The 19,951-nt window shown below is 39.6% G+C and overlaps 1 long non-coding RNA gene across 1 annotated transcript; it reads left to right on the top strand.

Moving 5' to 3' along the window:
* The first annotated feature begins 10,848 nt into the window (after window positions 1-10,848).
* On the top strand, window positions 10,849-13,895 carry LOC135469220 (uncharacterized). The gene is made up of 3 exons (XR_010444298.1): window positions 10,849-11,184; window positions 12,988-13,216; window positions 13,793-13,895. It is a non-coding gene; the product is annotated as an uncharacterized LOC135469220 (long non-coding RNA).
* The last annotated feature ends 6,056 nt before the right edge of the window (window positions 13,896-19,951 follow it).

The following is a 19,951-nucleotide window of genomic DNA, read 5'->3' as shown; positions in this document are numbered from 1 at the left end:
GAAAAGCGAGGCAGGCATCACTGAAAAAAAAACATTTATAGCTAATCGTAAATTTACTTTCATTTATATTTGTAGATTTTTGTGAAAAGAGTTAAAGGCGTCCAAACATATGAATTCTAATGTGCGCTTCAAGTTTTAACAACTCTAATCACGACACTGAATGTTGTGAATAGAAAAACTCCTTTTCACCCAAGAGTAAAATATTACTGAAATAATGTTCCCAAAAATCCGTTCCTTCTGGTGAACATCAGGGACACTAAATCCATGCTCTGAATTATTAAAATTTTGTTATTTACAAAATCTTCAGTATTTCTTCTTTCTCTAAATCTTTCCAAGTTCGCTCCCATAGAAAAAACAGGTTTGATGACTGCTTCTCTAGACAAGCATTGTAAACCATTAGGAGCTCCTATGGGAAAACAGGTTTGACTCTCCAGTAACCCATTATAAACCATTGGGATCTCCTATAGGATATCAGGTTTGACGACTGCTTCTCTAGGCAATCATTTTGAAACCAATACTGATCTGTAGAAAAATGATCATTGGGTTTCGAAAGGGTTTTCACTGAGATCATTTCCACATATCGTTTCATCTGAAAGTCTCCCATTTTCATGTAAAAAAAAGCAAAACTTAAGGTCTTCCCAAGGCCAGTATCGTGATCTTGGGATTTTTTTGTATTTTTTGTATCATCCATCTGGCAAAGACGTAACTGAGTTTAATGAGTACCTACCTCTTATTTTACTGAAGTGAAGAGAAAAAGAGTGTATTTTCATGGGAGATTTAAACATCGACCTGCTAAAAATTGACCACCATCAGCCAACAAAGGCTTTCATTGAAACCATGGCTTCATATTAAAACTTCCCCCAAATCTCTTAACCAACACTAGCTCAGTCTCGGTCTGCCACTTTGATTGATAATATTTTCAGCTATTCACATCGATCTTCTTTTCTCTAGAATTCTGTTAACTGACATCACTTACATCTTTCCAATATTCCACCTTCTTAAAACTCCATAGCTCCATTGATACTGTTCTTTATGTGACAAGTTGATCTACATTTGCAACAGGAATTTCCCTGCTAATACTTTAATTTCTACCGAAACTCGCATTATTAAGCCATGAGTCCTAACCTATCTGCTTATACTACCTGTTAAATAAAGACGACGAAATAAGGAAACAATACAGGGCATACCATGACTCAACTTTTATCCACGCTCGGAAGACCTATTTTGAAAGCAAAAACTCAACAAATACAATATACACACATACGGAAACGTGGAAAATGGAAAGTGCTTAATGAACTTATTAACAGGAACAACCACTAGTTTTCAGCATTGATGGCCTTGATATTGAAGACAAAAATGTGTTAATTGCAAATAATTAAGCTCAACGACTATTTTATTTCTGTTTAGACTCTCTCGGCATTCCCTGTGAATCCAGCATTAACGTTTCTCTTTGTTACCAACAACGTTGTTCAGGCGCCTCTTTCTAATCCTAAGTCCTCCTCCGCTGCTCGATTAAGTGGCATCCGTATATCTATATTAAAGCTGATTTCAACTCTGATATTGTTACCCTTAACACACATAACTAACCTTCCTTTTACATCTGGAACAGTTCCCGGCTTCCTTGAAGCCGCTACAATTTATCCAATTTGCAAAACTAACAAAGCCGAGGTTTTCTAAAACTATCCACCAACTGGATTTCCAATTATACTGGTTTTCTGTCATGTGAGATTTGGTTCGAGAAGAAGCCTATTTGTTGTACGTGTACAGTTACAGTACTCGAACATCTCTAATCATCTCGCCAGAAAAAAAAAACCCAATTCACATGTTATTTGGAAGTTCTCATACTGCTGTGAATGTGCTTTTTCTGTATCACAATAATGTATATACTATTCACCTGTGCAATCAAACGATTCGATTTGAGGACAGTGGTCTATGGAAGCCGGATGAGGACATCTAGTTCCGGGCCTCGTCCCGCTCGCTGTTTACAGGAACAGCGCGTGACGAGATACCCTCATCCAGCTTCCACAGTTGTCAGTGATATTATCGTCGAGGAATTTATCGCGACTAAAATCGTCTTCAAGAAGTCAATGTTAGCTTCAGTTGTCACTGCGTATAGAGGTATAAAACAGTTTCAAGCTGTCGGCTCTATATTCTTGGTATACATGTACTCTTCGCAGCGAATATTCCGCTCCCTGCGTTCGTTTTACATCACTGCCACCATTAGACAAGCTTGACCTTTGAAGCCTATGCGTTGCACGTGGACTTGTTTTGGTTAAGCCTCGTCACTAATTTTCCAGAAGAGCAAGGCGTATGTGTTGACGTTCATGGATATGGTTTTGTGAAGATCGAGCTATAGTGAACAGATCTGGAAGGAGACGCTTTCGCTGAGATACTGCTCATATCTATACGAAAATTATCCACATAATGACGGTATGAAATGCTGTAACAACATATGGCGCCAAACGCATGTCCATCATGCAATGAGGCAAAGAAGATACATGTAGCTATGACAAAGTAGTGAATAACCTGTCCGATATATTCCTATGCATTACGTATGTAGTTTAAATAGTTAAATCTCTTACGGATGCATCTGGTCACACTTCGCGACCTGAGAATAACAGGGTTCTAACTGACTTTTTTGTGAAAAATGAGTTTGATGGTGGGTATTGTTTGTGTAACAAAGTTCTATCTACTGAAAGAACTTGATGACCTGAAACCTAATAGTAATGCTGTCTACAACACAATTACAGAGTTCTAATTCACGATTGGACACACTGGTCAGAATAACATGGTTCTATCTGTCGCCTTTGTCCAGTAAGAGTGGGTGTCTTATCTTCCTGAATCGACAACCAACCAGATTCCAGGTTACATTCACAGTAGGTGAACCTCCATCTAGCAGAATAGCTGAAAGCATGGATTTGGCTCGTCTTTTAGCCCAACTTGATCGTCCCAGTGACGAAGAACATGGTGACACCGACACAAGTAGTATGCAGGACAGGTAAGGAAGTGTTTTGGGGTGGATTTGCACATGTAAAGTAACTTAATCTCTCGTGATATATTACTTAATGTAAGTTTCAATGTAGTGTGGACATCATACCATCACCAGATCAACCACATAGAGTCAAATAGAACCTTGTAACTCTAAACTGAACAAAAAGACAAGTCCGTTTTCAGGGTGTCTCCAAACAGAGCTTCCAGCTTAGTTGATGTGTATATAATGCATGAAAGTCATGTAAATAAAAAATACCAATTTTACGATGCAAAAATTATAAAAAAATTAAGATAAAAATAAACATGAACTGTGTTAAAAATGTAAATATATATTGAAATATGTATATAATTATTTCCAAGCTGAAGCAATCGATTTCCGTAAAAAATGTTTTTTTTTTGTTTTGTTTTTTTGTTACAGTGATTCTGCTGAATACGTGACGGTTGACCCTGTTATAACCTTTGATGGAGACCCTTCCTCTGCAACAACAGAATCTCTTGGGGAAGGATGTTCCAGTAACAATACCACAGATGAAGATATTGCTCGTCCATATCCGATGGAGGCCTCTACGATTGCTGACGACTCTCAGAAAGATCCAGATGTTGCAGACTCCTGCGTGGACGATGACTCCTCCACTGATGAATCTGCGTCCCTGGGTGAACATCTTAAAAAGGGACGGTCTCGTAAACGAGCACGAGATCCAAGTCAATGGAAAGCTAATGTACGGAAGAGGCTATGCCAGGAAGGGAAACCCTACCTTTCTGTTAGGAAAAAGATGGTAACAGGGAGAGAAATAAAGAATTTGAAAAACTGTCATACGTCTTGCAGGTTTAAATGCATGGAAAACATTAGCCAGGAAGACAGGGTTCAGATTCATGATGCTTATTACCAGTTGAATCAAAACCGTAAATATGATTTCATTGCTACAACTACAAGTTACGGTAAGACAGACAGGCCCACTGGAAAGGGCCCCTCCCGGAGGAAGAAATCAATTAGATATTTCTTCTTCCTTTCCGAGAAGAAAATGCGTGTTTGCAAGCCATACTATCTGGGCACATTATGTATTAGTCAAAAGGTCATATACAATGTCCATGAGAAAAAAGACAAAACTGGTACACCAAAAGCAGACGGAAGAGGCAAGCATGCCAAGAAAGTCACACATGAAGAGGTTGTTCAGGGAGTAAAAAATCATATCCTGTCTTTTCCGGCTGTTGAGTCGCACTATTGTCGTGCAAAAACAGAAAAACGCTACTTGGAATCGAACTTGAATGTAACAAAAATGTACGACCTCTATGTGGAAAAGTGTAATGTAGACAAAACGGCTGCTGTAAAGCTCTCTTTCTATCGTCATACTTTCAATTCAATGATTCCAGCTCTTGATTTCCATAAGCCTAAGTCTGACAGATGCGACAAATGTGAGATATATGACACTGCCAAAAACAACAACCTCTTAACTGACACGCTACAGCAATCTCACCAAGCCCATGTGAACGAAAAGGAAGCCATGCGTGAAGAAAGGCGAACTGATCGCAACAACAAAGATAAGCTCGTTGTTTCCTTTGACCTGCAAAATGTGATCACATGCCCAAAGGCTGAAATAAGCTCGTTCTTCTACAGGAGAAAGTTAAACATGTACAACTTAACAGGATATGATTCCATTTCTAAAACTGGTTACTGTGCTGTTTGGTGTGAGACAGTAAGTGGGCGTTCTGCCAATGACATAGCGAGTGCGCTGATTCAAATACTTGAAAGAGTCGTTGTTAATCACAAAGGGATGGTCAAACACATCACCACATGGAGTGATAGCTGTGTGCCGCAGAACAGAAACAGTGTGATTGCGTTTGCTGTTGCAGAGTTTCTCAACAGACATCCAGATATTGAAACAGTGACCATGAAATATTGCACACCCAGCCATTCTGCAGTGCAAGAGATTGACAACATCCATAGTGTCTTGGAAAAGGTGATGTCTGTAGCTGAATTTTACTCACCAGTGTCAGCTATTCGAATCATGCTAAAGGCTAGGAGAAAATGTCCATACACTGTCATTCAGATGAGGGGTGACCACTTTAAGGACTACCAAACTTGTGCCAAATCTCTTTCCTACACTAAGATCCCTTTCTCGAAAGTAACCTCATTGAAGCTGTCGTTTGAAACACCATTTCAGGTCCAGTACAAAACCTCCCAGCAATCTGAGAGATTTGAAGTTGGGGATCTAAATCATTTAAGGAGGGGAAGGCAAAACCGGGTAATGAGTTTTGATAATCTGCGGCCAAAAGCTCTGGATAGTGGGCAGTTTCATAAAATCCCCCAAGCCAAAGTAGCTGATCTCAAGGAAATGATGAAATTCATGCCCCTGGTAGACAGAGAATATTACAAAGCAACATTCCGTATCTGATATGTAATATGGAACTTTAATACTGAACTGGTGAACTTGCGTGGTTACGCAATTGCCATTTGCATGTATTTTGTTTGTTCTGGGAGTCTGTTTCTTAATGACACTATCACACAGTGAATGTTCTCAGTAATTACAAGTAAAGCCGATTTGTTTCATAAAATGTTGTTCAGTTACTGCTTTTTTAAAAATTTCTTGACATCAGATAGAACCTTGTAACTTTAAGTGGTACTTTGGCTTTTAAAGTAACAAGGTTCTATTTGTAGCATTTGAATTGCTAACTTCCTAAGTTTTACAGAAAACCCGGAGATCATCGGGCGTGAAAAAGTACACACTACAATGAAACAATATAGGCTCATACTTAAATCGTTCATTTATGACTCAGTTGACGGTGAGCACTTGTACTTTACAAGTCATTTCATCGAAATGACCTTAATGTTAGTTAGAACCCTGTTATTCTCAGGTCGCGACTTGTATAGCTATGATCATCGCTATATGCGAATCGCAAGATTTTATTGTGTATTTATTTATCTGATTGACGTTGTACACCATACTCAAGAATAATTCACTTATATGACGGCGGCAAGCATTATGGTGGGAGGAAACCGGGCAAAGCCCGGCGGAAACCCACTACCATCTGCAAGTTGCTGGCAGACCAGACTTTACTATGAAGAATGTAGGCTGATGAGCAAATTCGCGAAATGGATACATATCGATGTAGACAATGACATTGCTAAGGCCTGTGAGGAACAACTTTTGAAATTCGTGTCAGTCTCACGAAGCATTAGTCAGGGTCACTGCAGATGACAATGCATGTCAGAAATGAAGCAAGTTCGGTAGCAGTACGGCCTGAAGCAAAACCATTTTACCCGTTCCAACATGAACTTTCTGTTCATGAAGATTCGAAAGAATCACAGAAAATCACTCCCAAGTAGATTATGCTCTGCGTCCGGGGATTATACGCACTAAATGGCGTTTGCGTCATTTATTAACTGGTGTCTATGCGTCAAAACAGACATCCGCACACCAGCCATCAACCCTAATGGACCTTACATGCCAATAATCGTTTAACGTTTAACACAAACAGCCAAAGAATGAAAAAAGTACAGAAAGAAAGAACTTAGGACAAATTCATGCAAAGAGAAGCAATCAGTAGTTCTCAATTATGATGGAGGTTTATTTGTTTACTTGATTGGTGTTTTACATTTTACTCCTTGGTCAAAACTAGGAATTATCATCGTTTGTCCGTACGCATCACATGGCAATTGCTGTAACAGCCATTGACCGTACTACATGTTGTATAGGCACATAACAAATGGCCCGTAATCCTAGTTACGCAAACAATGACAACTCACTCCTTGGAGACAATGTTATCACCGATCACGTTGCTTAGTTACAGCCGTTATAATTCAACAATTTTCTATGAGAAAGAGGAATCAGATATTCATATTTCCCTAGCTAAGCAAACGGTGAAATTGAAGCTATAATCAACAAAGTGTCAAATTAGTCAGATCAAACGACCAAACTATATAACAACGACCGGTTGAAAAATCAGCTCCGGAATTATGTGAAGTGCAAGGGGAGCGCGCTGACTTATAAATTCTATTTTCGGAAGCATTACTTCCTACATGTATGCTAGGAGAGCGCAACTTGCCTTCGCTGGTGCTACTTAATTCTGCCTGGTGAGAGATTTCTTGCTTTGTTGCTGCACAACACATTTATTTTCGTTTTATGGATAATTTATTTTATTTTATTAATTTGTATATTTGATTGGTGTTTCACGCCGTACTTAAGAATATTTCACTGATACGATCAACAATATTTGAGAGGAAATGGGAAAGGTCAAGGGAGAAACCCACGACCTTCCGCATGGATTACGAAGGGATCATTAAATTTGATATATTCCTCTCTGTTATTATAGCTGAAATTTGTTTTACATTACCTCACATGAATTTCATGATTCCAACCAATCCCTGAAACAATCTTAATGATAAATGCTAATAAAATAACAACAGCTTGAAAAAGCCGACGTGCTTTGCACAAATCACAAAAGCCAAGCTTGTCTAAAATGGCAGTTGAGTAAATCAAGCTTATACCTGTAGAAGGTCCTCCAGCAACCTGCGGATGGTCGTGGGTTTCCCCCAGTCTCTGCCCGGTTCCCTCCCACCATAATGCTGGCCGCCGTCGTATAAGTGAAATATTCCTGAGTACTGCGTAAAACACCAATCAAATAAATAAATAAATAAATAAATAAAGCGTACAGAAAGCGGCACATGCATGTATATGTATGCTTGGGGTTTAACGTCAGTAGTAGAGAATGGGCTGAACGTGTCCGATTGGGGAGGAGGTTGGGGAGGCGGTGTGAGGTTCAGTCCGCGTTCCTTCCCAAACGGACAAATGGGTGAGCTCCATGTCGTTCGCGCCAAAAAACTGACAAATGGTTGAGCTCCATTTCGTTCGCGCCAAAACTAACCAATGGGTGAGCTCCATTTCGTTCGCGCCAAAACTCCGCTTGTAAAGTTGGGTTGAGCAGCTCTTTCAGCTCCATTTCGCGCCAAAACTGATGTCACGCAGCGCCTTCGGTGCAATGGAACGGAATGCCTGACATTTGTCAAATCATAAAGAATCGATAAACAAAAAAATAAATGGAATAATCATAGAATAACCATCACGACTTATATTCTGCAGAACGTACGTCACGCGAAGCGCGCTAACGGACCAATGAGCGCAGCTTCTTCAGCTCTTTCGCGCCAACACTGACCAATGGGTGAGCTTCATTTCGCGCCAAAATTGACCTATGGGCGTGCGTGACGTCACGCGCGAGAGCAGCTCCTTCAGCTCCATTTTGCAACCAGGGAAATCACGTGATCTCTAGCTTCTGGATTGTCTTATAGAATAGCTTGTCATGTCACACAATTATCTGATTATCATTATACTCATTATACAATGATAATACACCCCCAGATTTATTCCCCTTGTTAAAACTGTCCTAAAATGTTTCGCTCCATACCAAACATGTTTGAGCCTTGTCATCAATGCTTTAAGACTCAAACCGCACAGCAAAACAATTGCGGACCAAGAGAATGGCTATAGAATATTATATCCAAATCATTTTGACACGCCTGGACTTCAGGAAATAGAAGAAATCTGGTGAAACATGACCCTCTGTGCCGGGTGAACTAAACCAATGTGAAAGGTCATGCTTGTTTGTCAAGCCCATGTACACGATTGTCAGTTACACACAGTAGTTCGGAAAACCACTGATCACAAGATGTAATCGACCAGACACAACTATTCGGTACATAACTGGACCAAAGTGATAACTTTCCCGTGTGATGGAGACACAACAGCCTCATTCCGATCGAGTCCACCCGAATCACTTCGCGATTAGCTCTAGCTGTCACGCGCCCCGTGTCACGCCATCTATGATGTCCAATAATTGTTATTTTCTTCAATTTTACATAAAAAAGACACCAAATCCAGGGAATATGACCACAGAAACGTGTTAGGCAACATATAGGTAAAAAAATAAGCTTATAACTTGGAAGCATACGGTTATGTAACACTCGCTATGCCACTTCGAAAGCAGTTCACCAGTAAATCTGTGTTTATACTACGGCGAGTGTTCGGGTATACCAACTGAGAAAGAATGCATACCGGCACAAATATCAACTTTTTCTATGTGCCAAGTCATGGAAGTGTGTGGAATGACACCCAAACACCATCCCAGGCTGGAGTTGGAGCCCATAACACAAACATAAACTCAGATGTGCAGCTTTAATTTTTAATATGTAGGCTAATGGATGGTTTTAATTTTGAATATATTTTTCAGTTTAAAAGTAAAATGTATTATAATCCCCTATATGAATTCCAGTATGATTTCAGACAAATGTCCTGTGACATTCATATATATTTTGTTATTAATGTTATTCATTTACCTGAAAAATGTATATTTTCAATACTCACAACATAATGTATATAGGTATACACTCAGGAAAATCATTGCATTAACAACTGTGATAAATGAGAGTGTGAAATGTGACTTTTACGAATGAATGAAGTGTTAACTGATATTTAACCTTCATAAAAAACACTACATGTATAGTTCCACCTGACAAAAGTGTTTGGAGCTTATATGTATACCTGTTAATTAAGTTCCACTTTTGAAAAATACATACCGGTACAAGACTTAAATATAAAGTGTCTAAAGAATATACTGGCGGAGCCTGTCACACTCTATCTGGTACCTTTGAAACATTTGTAATCTGATGGTAAAATTAGCAAATGATAAAAGAATACAGCAAGGATAACAGTGACCTTAACGTGTGAAACAATATGATCACCCACTTGAAGAAACTAAAATAGGTCATAAACAAGATAATGGCACATTATGTTCGGGTGCTAACAACTAGGACAAGTAGAAGTAGAGTGCATGCATGTACACAAAACTGGTTATATATAGTACACTAAAGGTACTGGACGGGCAGTTTTTTTATGTAGGCCTCCTGCTGACTACAAATAAAAAGATTGTTTTTTATTATATACTGTCAGCAACCTGCGGATGGTCGTGGGTTTCCCCCTGGCTCTGCCCGGTTTCCTCCCACCATAATGCTGGCCGCCGTCGTATAAGTGAAATATTCCTGAGTACGGCGTAAAACACCAATCAAATAAATAAATAAATAAATTTCAATATATACAAAATTATGCCAGTGTACGTGCATATACACAATTATGGTAGATGCATTTTCGTGAGTAGTATTTTTATGTAAATTAGTAGCCTACTAGAAACTAGCTATATGGACAAAAATATTTTTGTAGTCGTTGTACCCGGTGCATATATATATATATATATATATATATATATATATATATATATATATATATATATATATATATATATATATATATATATATATATATATATATAAAATAAATAAAAATTATATAAAATATTCAATAATAACAGATTAGATGTACATTAAGGCCTATGTTGTTTATCATTTGCTCTGCTGAGCAACATGTCATGCTGAATGCATGCTGCCTGCAAATGAATAGCTACCGCCTGTTAGCAGGCGACACAGACATCCTGGAAATGTGAAGGGGTGTTGAAAACTCCGCTTGATAATCAAAGCGATTTACACGCGCCCAGGGCCTACGTAGTTAAGTTGTTGTTGTTTGCACAGTTTCTGTTACGCTGCACGCTGTTAAAGTCTAAAGCAAAGTAATTGTACATACACTGTGGCGTGAAACTAAAACAATTACAGTTTATAAGGAAATTGATTTTTTGCTTCCTTCTTTATGCACAGAGGCAAAACGAAAGCGCTAAATTTGATTTTCCACGAGTTAAGTGAAGTCAGTAATGACACTGAATTTTCATAAACGCCCGGGAATGCTTATGAATATTCATGAAAAAGTCACGTGTGACCCACCCCTGTCAATGCTTTTTGTGTCAGCCGGCCATAACATCGACGAGTCGAGAAGTGGAGTCCGAGGTCATCGAAGATGTTTGCAGTGACTGTAAAGAAGCCTTTGTGCGGCATGGCCAAGGTTACCACCGGAAAAGCTGCCATTTGTTATTTCCTGAACATGATGGCTTTTATTGTATTCGCTGTTTCAATATGTTAAAACGAGCAAGCAACTCTAGAAAACTAAGTTTCGAGCGTGCATTAAATCATGCATGAATGATGATGTAGTGTTTGGAAAGAAGATTACAGCGTCATCAAGCAAATCCAAATCGCAAGCTCAGAAGAAAAAGAAGGGGAAGAAGGATTTGAAGATACTCAAAATCAAATATGATACTAAGGTGGGTGCCCCCATGTTAAATGTTCTGTCGTCTGCAAAGGTCGGTAGGGATCGAGGAAGTCCCAAATTCCGATGACACTGAATTTATAAAACCCGTCATTCTACTCTGCAACACACCCTAGAAACCAGTGCTACTCCAAGGATATTGAATGGTACTGATAGCCCGTGGAATGACACTGATACCACATGGAATGACACTGGTATCACATACAATGACACTCAGTGGTATTGGATCCGTACCACTTTTTTACTACTTGTGTAGTAAACTTAAGCCATAGATTAAGCCATAGATTTTTATTTATATTGTGCTTGAAAATCAACAGTGAGTTCAAGATGTGTTTTTTTTTTATTTGATTAGTTTGTGTTTTACATCATACTCAAAAATCTTTCACTTTTACAACAATGCCCAGCATTAACTCAAGGGATATAGAATGACACTGGTATCACATGGAATGATACTCAGTCGTACTGGTACGGCGTAAAACACCAATCAAATAAAAAAATCAGTGGTACTGGAACCGTACCACTTTTTTTTTACCACTTATGTAGTCTTATTCTATTTTGAACTTAAGCCATACATTTCTATTTATATTGTGATTGAAAATCAACAGTGAATTCAAGATGTGTTTTTTTATTTGATTAGTATGTGTTTTATGTCATACTCAAAAATCTTTTACTTTTACAACAATTCGCAGCATTATGGTGGGAGGAAACAAGGAAATCCATGGCCACTCGCAGGTTGCTGGCAGAAGAAATCACATTAGTTAAGAGGCTCCTGAGTCATTTTACTGCACTAGTACTCTAATTACTTGGCCTAGAGGTGTATCCAAGTTTTAACTTCATTATAATTTAACATGTTGATAATTAGTGCTGTGTACACTGACCCATAGGCTAAAAAATATTTGGACATGTTTGAACAGCTATGTTTATCGTACACAGTATTTAAATATTTCCCAACCTACTCAAGCTTTCTTAAAAGTATTGGGATAATGCAAGTCAGATTTTTAGGGAGGTAAATTACTGGATAGAACAAATTGACCTGAATTGTATCTGTGGCTATAGGTAACTTCAGGAATTTGATTGACCTCTTTCTTTGACAAACACATTAGCATTAGCAAGTCATTTTTTAGAATTCTATCCTTTGGCACGCAATTCAGCCATCATCAGGAATGTGCCGACAAGTAGAATATACAAGCTTAAACTGAAATCATACGTTAGAGTTATTAGAGAATCCTAAAAAATTACTTTAGAATTCTCAGTTACACTGCGGAATTTCAAGGAAATCCATGCAAAATTGTCTTGCTTATCGTTAGTGGAACGAGTTCCAAAATCTCAAATTAGATGAGGGTATAGGGACTTGCGTCGCAAAATTTTTGGCTGCATGTGGAAACTATTGGGCGATGGATTGTTAGGTTTAGAACATAATTTAAGTGAAATACATGTATTTTTAAGGTCAACATCCTTGATCGAGTCACACCTAAGCTTGGCGTTCAGCATGAAGGGGATAGTGCAACGGCTGGTTGACCCGTATCAGTATAAGGGCTGGGCTACTAACTTGCCTTCGGTAAGTCGCCTCAGTGAAGCAACACTAAATAAAATAGCAGTGGAAATCCGTTTTGCAACAAAGAGGCACATTACACGTACATGCACCCTAAGGATTCCTTCGTCGTCATATGACTGAAAAATTGTTGAGTACGACGTTAAACCCCAAAGCATTCATTCATTCAACACCAATCATCACATAAATAAAAAAATAAATGTTCTATTTCAAAAATGTACATGTGAATCTTGTACATCATTTTAGAGGACAGGAGGTGTTACAGTTGCTGAAGGATGTGAATAAGACGTGTGAATGTCCACCGGTGGTGTCCCGTGCCCAGGCATGCCCCACCCAGAGGGGAGAGGCAGGCAGGAGGAAGCCCAACCCAAGGCTACCTGTACAACAAGACGGGATTAGAGAGGTGTTGAGGATAGAAGACAACATGCTGGAGGAACAGATGGAGTTTGCTGTACAAGACCACTGACCTTTTCAGGTGAACAATTGTTTAGGGGTTCAAGCCATTCAGATTTGAAAGTCTGTTGTATTTGTTATGATTATTAGGCTTGCAAGCAGAAAGTACCTGGGGTAAACCACCTACCTTTGACAGTTAAGTTCTTGAAGAGGTTACATGTATGACATACAGCCAAAGGAGCATGGCCTATTGCATATTGTGACAGACCAAAGCCCAACACAGAGAGAGAAGCGGGTAATGGGTAAATGAAAAATGGTCTAGTTGTACATATTTAATTTTATTTTATTTATTTATTTAATCCGTGTTTTAGGCAGTACACAAGAATATTTGACTTATACGACAGTGGCCAGCATCATGGTTGGAGGAAAACGGGCAGAGCCTGGGTTAAACCCACAACCATCCGCAGGTTGCTAGAAGACCTTCCCATGGACTGCCAGAGAGGTACATAATTAAAGTATTGGCTATGGTCCTGATGGTTTGTAAGTTTGAACAGTGATGTTCCCTGATTACATGCCTATTCTATGTAAATTAGATAAGGTTTGGAGCAACTTTATTGTATAAATTGATGTGGAACTTCCGTTGGGATGTCTTCTGCAGAATTTGGCATAGAGAGGACAGTGGCTGTTTCTGGATGTCGAAGATGTGTGAATCCCGGAAGGCCTGAATGTTTTTCTGGGTTCAGCCTACAGAAGTCCTTGAGTAAAAAAATCAGTGGTAAATGTATTACCACTGATCATTCAGGAAAAAGTAAAGAATTAGGTGCTGTTTACCTTTTGCTTTTCCACATGACGTGTGACTTTTTTCCTTTTTTTCACTGTCACGATTTACTGATTTTTTATTAGTTCAGTGAAACATCAGTAAACTGATGTAAGTCATGCAGAAAACTAAAGGCATACAGCACCCAGTTCTTTACTCTATCCTGGGATTTATTCATCCATTTGATAGGTGATTTATGCTGTACTCAAGAATATTTTGCTAATTCTATTATATATAAAGGCAGCCAGCTTTATCTATGTTCTGGCAAAATGTTTTAACATTAAAGAGTGACTCTCACCATTCACGGTTTTCAATGCTATTAGTGGGGGCCTCCATGGCTCAGTTGGTTAGCACGCTAGCGCAGCGTGATGACCCAGGAGCCTCTCACCAATGCGGTCGCTGTGAGTTCTAGTCCATGCTGGCTTCCTCCCCGGCCGTACGTGGGAAGGCCTGCCAGCAACCTGCGGGTGGTCGTGGGTTTCCCCCAGGCTCTGCCCGGTTTCCACCCACCATATAAGTGAAATATTCTTGAGTACGGTGTAAAACACCAATCAAATAAATAAATTTAAATCAATGCTGTTAGCAAGGGCATTGCATGACCTCATCACACGCTTGCAGAGAAATAGTTTTCATTGTCCTTAGAAGTGATTCTCAAACTAGAGAAATGGCCAAGAAAATTTATGTGCATGTGTAACTTCAGGAGGTCATTTCCTGGCTTTCCTTATACTCATCCAGTCCATTACAGGAGCAACAGTGAGGTAGCAGTCTGTGGCCAAGTCTGCAAAGTTGTTCCTAACTTTGGGTCAAAATATAAAGCCTCACAATGCTCAGTTTTTGCATTAGAAGGTAAAACTTTTGTCTTACGATAACTTTAAAGAGGCGGACAAAATTTTAACATCTAGAGTGCAAAAATAAGCTCTTAAATTGTATTTAAAATTTTGACTTATAAAGTCAGAAATGGCTCTTTGAAATTGGCCCCTGTGGCTAGTGCATAATTCCAAAAATTATACCACATGTATAATTGCTATCAATTGATAATTTTTTTGTGAATTCTTTCACTTTCCAGATTGTGAGCATAGCTTGCTAACAGTCGTCACTCATGAGGTGTCACTAGGGAACGCTGCAAGAACAGATTTTACTGCAGTCTTAGGATATCTAGCTGATCATCTGTCATATAGTAAAGCTCAGTTCACTCCCCTGCAGTCAGTCACTATCCCTGTTTGTCGAGTATTGGACCCCGGCCAAACTTCCTCTAGTGAAGAAGGTGCCTACTCCATTTTGAACAACAACAACTCGTCAGGTAAACAAAACTGCTGTGTAAATCATTAAATGTCCAGGTGACAAAGGAGAGGCTTCAGTGATAACAGTGATAAGCAGGCCAGGACACATAGAAGTGTAAGAGCTATATTCGTTTTAAGGCCAGTGGTATCTGACACAAGCACATCCAAACAGCCGTAGAATGTTCATGTTGCATGCCATGTATGTAACTGTATAAGTTCACCTCCTGAGACTTGATGATTAATTAAAAGTTTCTTACTTTGTGTCTAAGTGACTGGTTCAAGTGTTTTGCTATAAAAAGTCTAAAACCATTGCAATTTTTTTACATGCTAAATTCATTTTGTCATTTTAGGCAGGTTTCCGTTTTACATGAGTGCCACTCATATTTTGTGTATGATGCATGATCTTGCCTGACGAGGTCTAGTGCCATGCAACTCTAATAGATTTAGTCCTTGATTAGCCACTGAGACAGCATGTTCAAATCCAGCTTTAGTGAATTTGGCTTTAAAGAACAAGACCAAATTAGTTTTGGTTTCTGCTGTTTCAGTGTTGTTCATTATACCTGGTGTAGGTGTTTTGTGTGCCACATTGTATATCCATCTGAGGGCTCAAGTTTTACAAACAAAAGTTTGAAACACAACTCTAAGTAAATTAGCGTGGTGAAAGTAACAATGGGTATCTGTGAAAGTAATCACCCATTCTATTGAATTAAGGCACTGTAATATGGTCCAGCAGCTGGCTTCAAAAAGTTAGATAATATGACCCACCTCTTAATGACGTTATTATGTGAAGATATCTGCAAATTTGTATTCGATCATATCTCTGTTTATATTAAACACTAATCATACATGTAACCTGGGATTAATATAATAGGGCCTATACAGTCCCATATGTAGAACAATAATATAGGGCTAACAAAAATCCGTATAAGGCAGTGAATATACACAACATATCTCTTAGGGTAATGGCTGGGTGTATTAATGAAACATGTATTTTGTCACGTCATTGGCATGTGGTCTGTGTAACTGGCTTAAAAAGTTGTCACGCCGTGGTCGTACTTTTTTGTTTTTTCACAAATAAAATTTGTTTCAATATTACATAGATAATCATATTCTCTTATCTTTCCGGAGTTCCGTCCCTTTGGTATAGAGCTCTCTTGTGTGCTATGTTTTATCTGGGACGGTGCTCCTAGCAACAAAGGTATGGGAAGCGTTTAAAAAGTGTACGAAACATATTTTGTGTTTCCCCGAGAATCCCTTGTAATCGAGCAATGTTAGACATGGAGCTTTGTGGTGCTCCGCACCCGGATATCGTTTGGACTTTCCCAGCGGTGCCGTCCCATTCTGTGATGTTCATGTTGGAAGCCTTAACCTTCAAAGTGTCATTGAGGTGGGACGGGATGCCTGCAAGAGCTGTTTCCCCGGATTCGCTCGTAGTCCAAGCATGGACGAACATTTACCATCGCGGAAACCCGCAAGGGGGTTGGCAGGGAATAGATCTTGAATACATGGGGACAGACCCGGACAGAGAAGATTGTTTCCTATTCGGAAGTACTGAGTTGTTAACAAGTCACGGTGAATATCAAGTTACATATCGAGCGCGTGCTAAGCAGCCTGAGACCTCAGAAGACTGGGTTTGGGCGGGGAAGTTTAAAGAGGACGCGGTGGTGGAAGTTCGACCTCCAACCAACGATCGATGGACTCAAGGTCCAGATTTTACACATATCATCGATAATATTTATCTGGGAAATTTCATAGCGGCCACAATGGCGGACGAATTGGGTTTTGACGTAGTTTTAAACGTTGCTGATAATTTGGATTTAATTCCCGAAAAGTTTCGTAGTCCCGTGCTGTACCGAAAAATCCCGATGGCTGACGGAGCACACAACCCGATTTCACCCGCGTTCATCCAAACAGCTGTAGCATGGCTGCGTTCTCAGAAGTACCAATGTGATAAGATATTGGTGAACTGCCGAGCAGGGATCGGACGAGCAGGATCCACAGTTGTGGCGTACGTCTTTGCCTCGAATCCAGAAATGAGTTTCCAAGACGCCTACGAGTTCGTGTTCAAAAAAAGATTTGTCTACCCCCACAAAGACCTAGAAGACACTGTGCGCATACTATTTCGCTGACAGATAATTTACATATGCTGCTACTGCGTGAAACATTGAAGCCAAAGAATGAAGAAAGAAGCAAAAAAGTATGTCACAAGACGTTGTTGCGATAAATCTATAGTAGTTTTATATAGTAGTTTTTTCACCCAGGTGTCGATCAGGCTTGTTCATGTAATTACACCACTTGGTATACTGTATAGGGCGTTGATGACTACTCACATTTTCAAAGGTGGTAGCGTTTGCAGGTCCCCATTTCAAGGACTCACTTTGGTGAGCCATGCATTGGCCACATGTTTTAAGTATGTTTTGAGGTGTGAGATACCCAAAGGACCACACAAAAGTCATTCTCGTTGCAAGCAGAAAACAGTATCAGTCTCTTGAAATGTTTTTCATAAACCGTGAATGCCACAAAGAAAACATGTTTGGCCTCATCTATGCATGTGGGTGCTACGAACAGGGCCGCCTGTGACTGCATACTTTCGACTGACAGTATTCTGGTGCAAAAGAGAAAAAAACAGGTTGATTTGAAATAAAATAGTTACTATATTTCCACAGAAATCGTAAATGACAACTGCTTCACTTTGGTGAGGATGTTTTTAAGTTACATTAGTATAACTAATGTTTTAGGTATTACACTGACATGTAGATATAAGTGCAGATATCTTTGTGCACAGATAGGGGCGAGAAATGTTGTTTTGCCCCGACTAGTCACATGTCTAGATTGTTCGGCATGAACAATCATCTTCATCTTCAGACTAGGCCCAGAAGCATGCTTGGACTATTAATTTGCTTAGGCCTTAAAATGTCTAAACCCACTCTACCTTAGACCCTGTCCTGAAAATGAACTCTACTACTGTCCCATCTTTGATGTTTCACACACATGTGTACACAACCGAATTAACGAGACATAAGGGGCATTGTCATGACAATATAAATTAAATGCTAGTGTACAGAACGTATAGATATGTGAGTGTTCCATGAAATCTCCACCAACGCCTGGCAATAATAAGCTCATCTAGGATACACCACCCCAGGCTACATTTGGTTTACATTCCTGAACAGTTATAACCATGCCTATTATGTGCAAAAATATACAACTAAAATAATAGAAATCTAGAAATAAATGTGATTTCTGCAATTTGTAGTCAAATTGTTAACACATGCAAGCCATACTAAATTCGATTAAAAATACCGTAATGAGAGCTACTTCGTCAAAATTATAATCCTTTTTTTTAAATTCAACCACAGCAACGCATAAGATAATTCTGCAGATATGAAAATATTTAATTATATACTTTTCCATCATAGATCATATTGGCAATTTAGTACACGTGGCTGGGTGTATTTATGAAACATGTATTTTGTCACGTCATTGGCATGTGGTCTGTGTAACTGGCTTAAAAAGTTGTCACGCCGTGGTCGTACTTTTTTGTTTTTTCACAAATAAAATTTGTTCCAATATTACATAGATAATCATATTCTCTTATCTTTCCGGAGTTCAGTCCCTTTGGTATAGAGCTCGCTTGTGTGCTATATTTTATCTGGGACGGTGTTCTTAGCAGCAAAGGTATGGGAAGCGTTTAAAAAGTGTACGAAACGTATTCTGTGTTTCCCCGAGAATCCCTTGTAATCGAGCAATGTTAGACATGGAGCTTTGTGGTGCTCCGAACCCGGATATCGTTTGGACTTTCCCAGCGATGCCGTCCCATTCTGTGATGTTCATGTTGGAAGCCTTAACCTTCAAAGTGTCATTGAGGTGGGACGGGATGCCGGCAAGAGCTGTTTCCCCGGATTCGCTCGTAGTCCAAGCATGGACGAACATTTACCATCGCGGAAACCCGCAAGGGGGTTGGCAGGGAATAGATCTTGAATACATGGGGACAGACCCGGACAGAGAAGATTGTTTCCTATTCGGAAGCACTGAGTTGTTAACAAGTCACGGTGAATATCAAGTTACATATCGAGCGCGTGCAAAGCAGCTTGAGACCTCAGAAGACTGGGTTTGGGCGGGGAAGTTTAAAGAGGACGCGGTGGTGGAAGTTCGACCTCCAACCAACGATCGATGGACTCAAGGTCCAGATTTTACACACATCATCGATAATATTTATCTGGGAAATTTCATAGCGGCCACAATGGCGGACGAATTGGGTTTTGACGCAGTTTTAAACGTTGCTGATAATTTGGATTTAATTCCCGAAAAGTTTCGTAGTCCCGTGCTGTACCAAAAAATCCCGATGGCTGACGGAGCACACAACCCGATTTCACCCGCGTTCATCCAAACAGCTGTAGCATGGCTGCGTTCTCAGAAGTACCAATGTGATAAGATATTGGTGAACTGCCGAGCAGGGATCGGACGAGCAGGATCCACAGTTGTGGCGTACGTCTTTGCCTCGAATCCAGAAATGAGTTTCCAAGAGGCCTACGAGTTCGTGTTCAAAAAAAGATTTGTCTACCCCCACAAAGACCTAGAAGACACTGTGCGCATACTATTTCGCTGACAGATAATTTACATATGCTGCTACTGCGTGAAACATTGAAGCCAAAGAATGAAGAAAGAAGCAAAAAAGTATGTCACAAGACGTTGTTGCGATAAATCTATAGTAGTTTTA

This window comes from Liolophura sinensis, chromosome 6, assembly GCF_032854445.1.
Source record: "Liolophura sinensis isolate JHLJ2023 chromosome 6, CUHK_Ljap_v2, whole genome shotgun sequence".
NCBI classification, from domain to species: domain Eukaryota; kingdom Metazoa; phylum Mollusca; class Polyplacophora; order Chitonida; family Chitonidae; genus Liolophura; species Liolophura sinensis.
The sequence above is the reverse complement of the archived record's forward strand: the minus strand, read 5'-3'. Positions and strand labels throughout refer to the sequence as shown.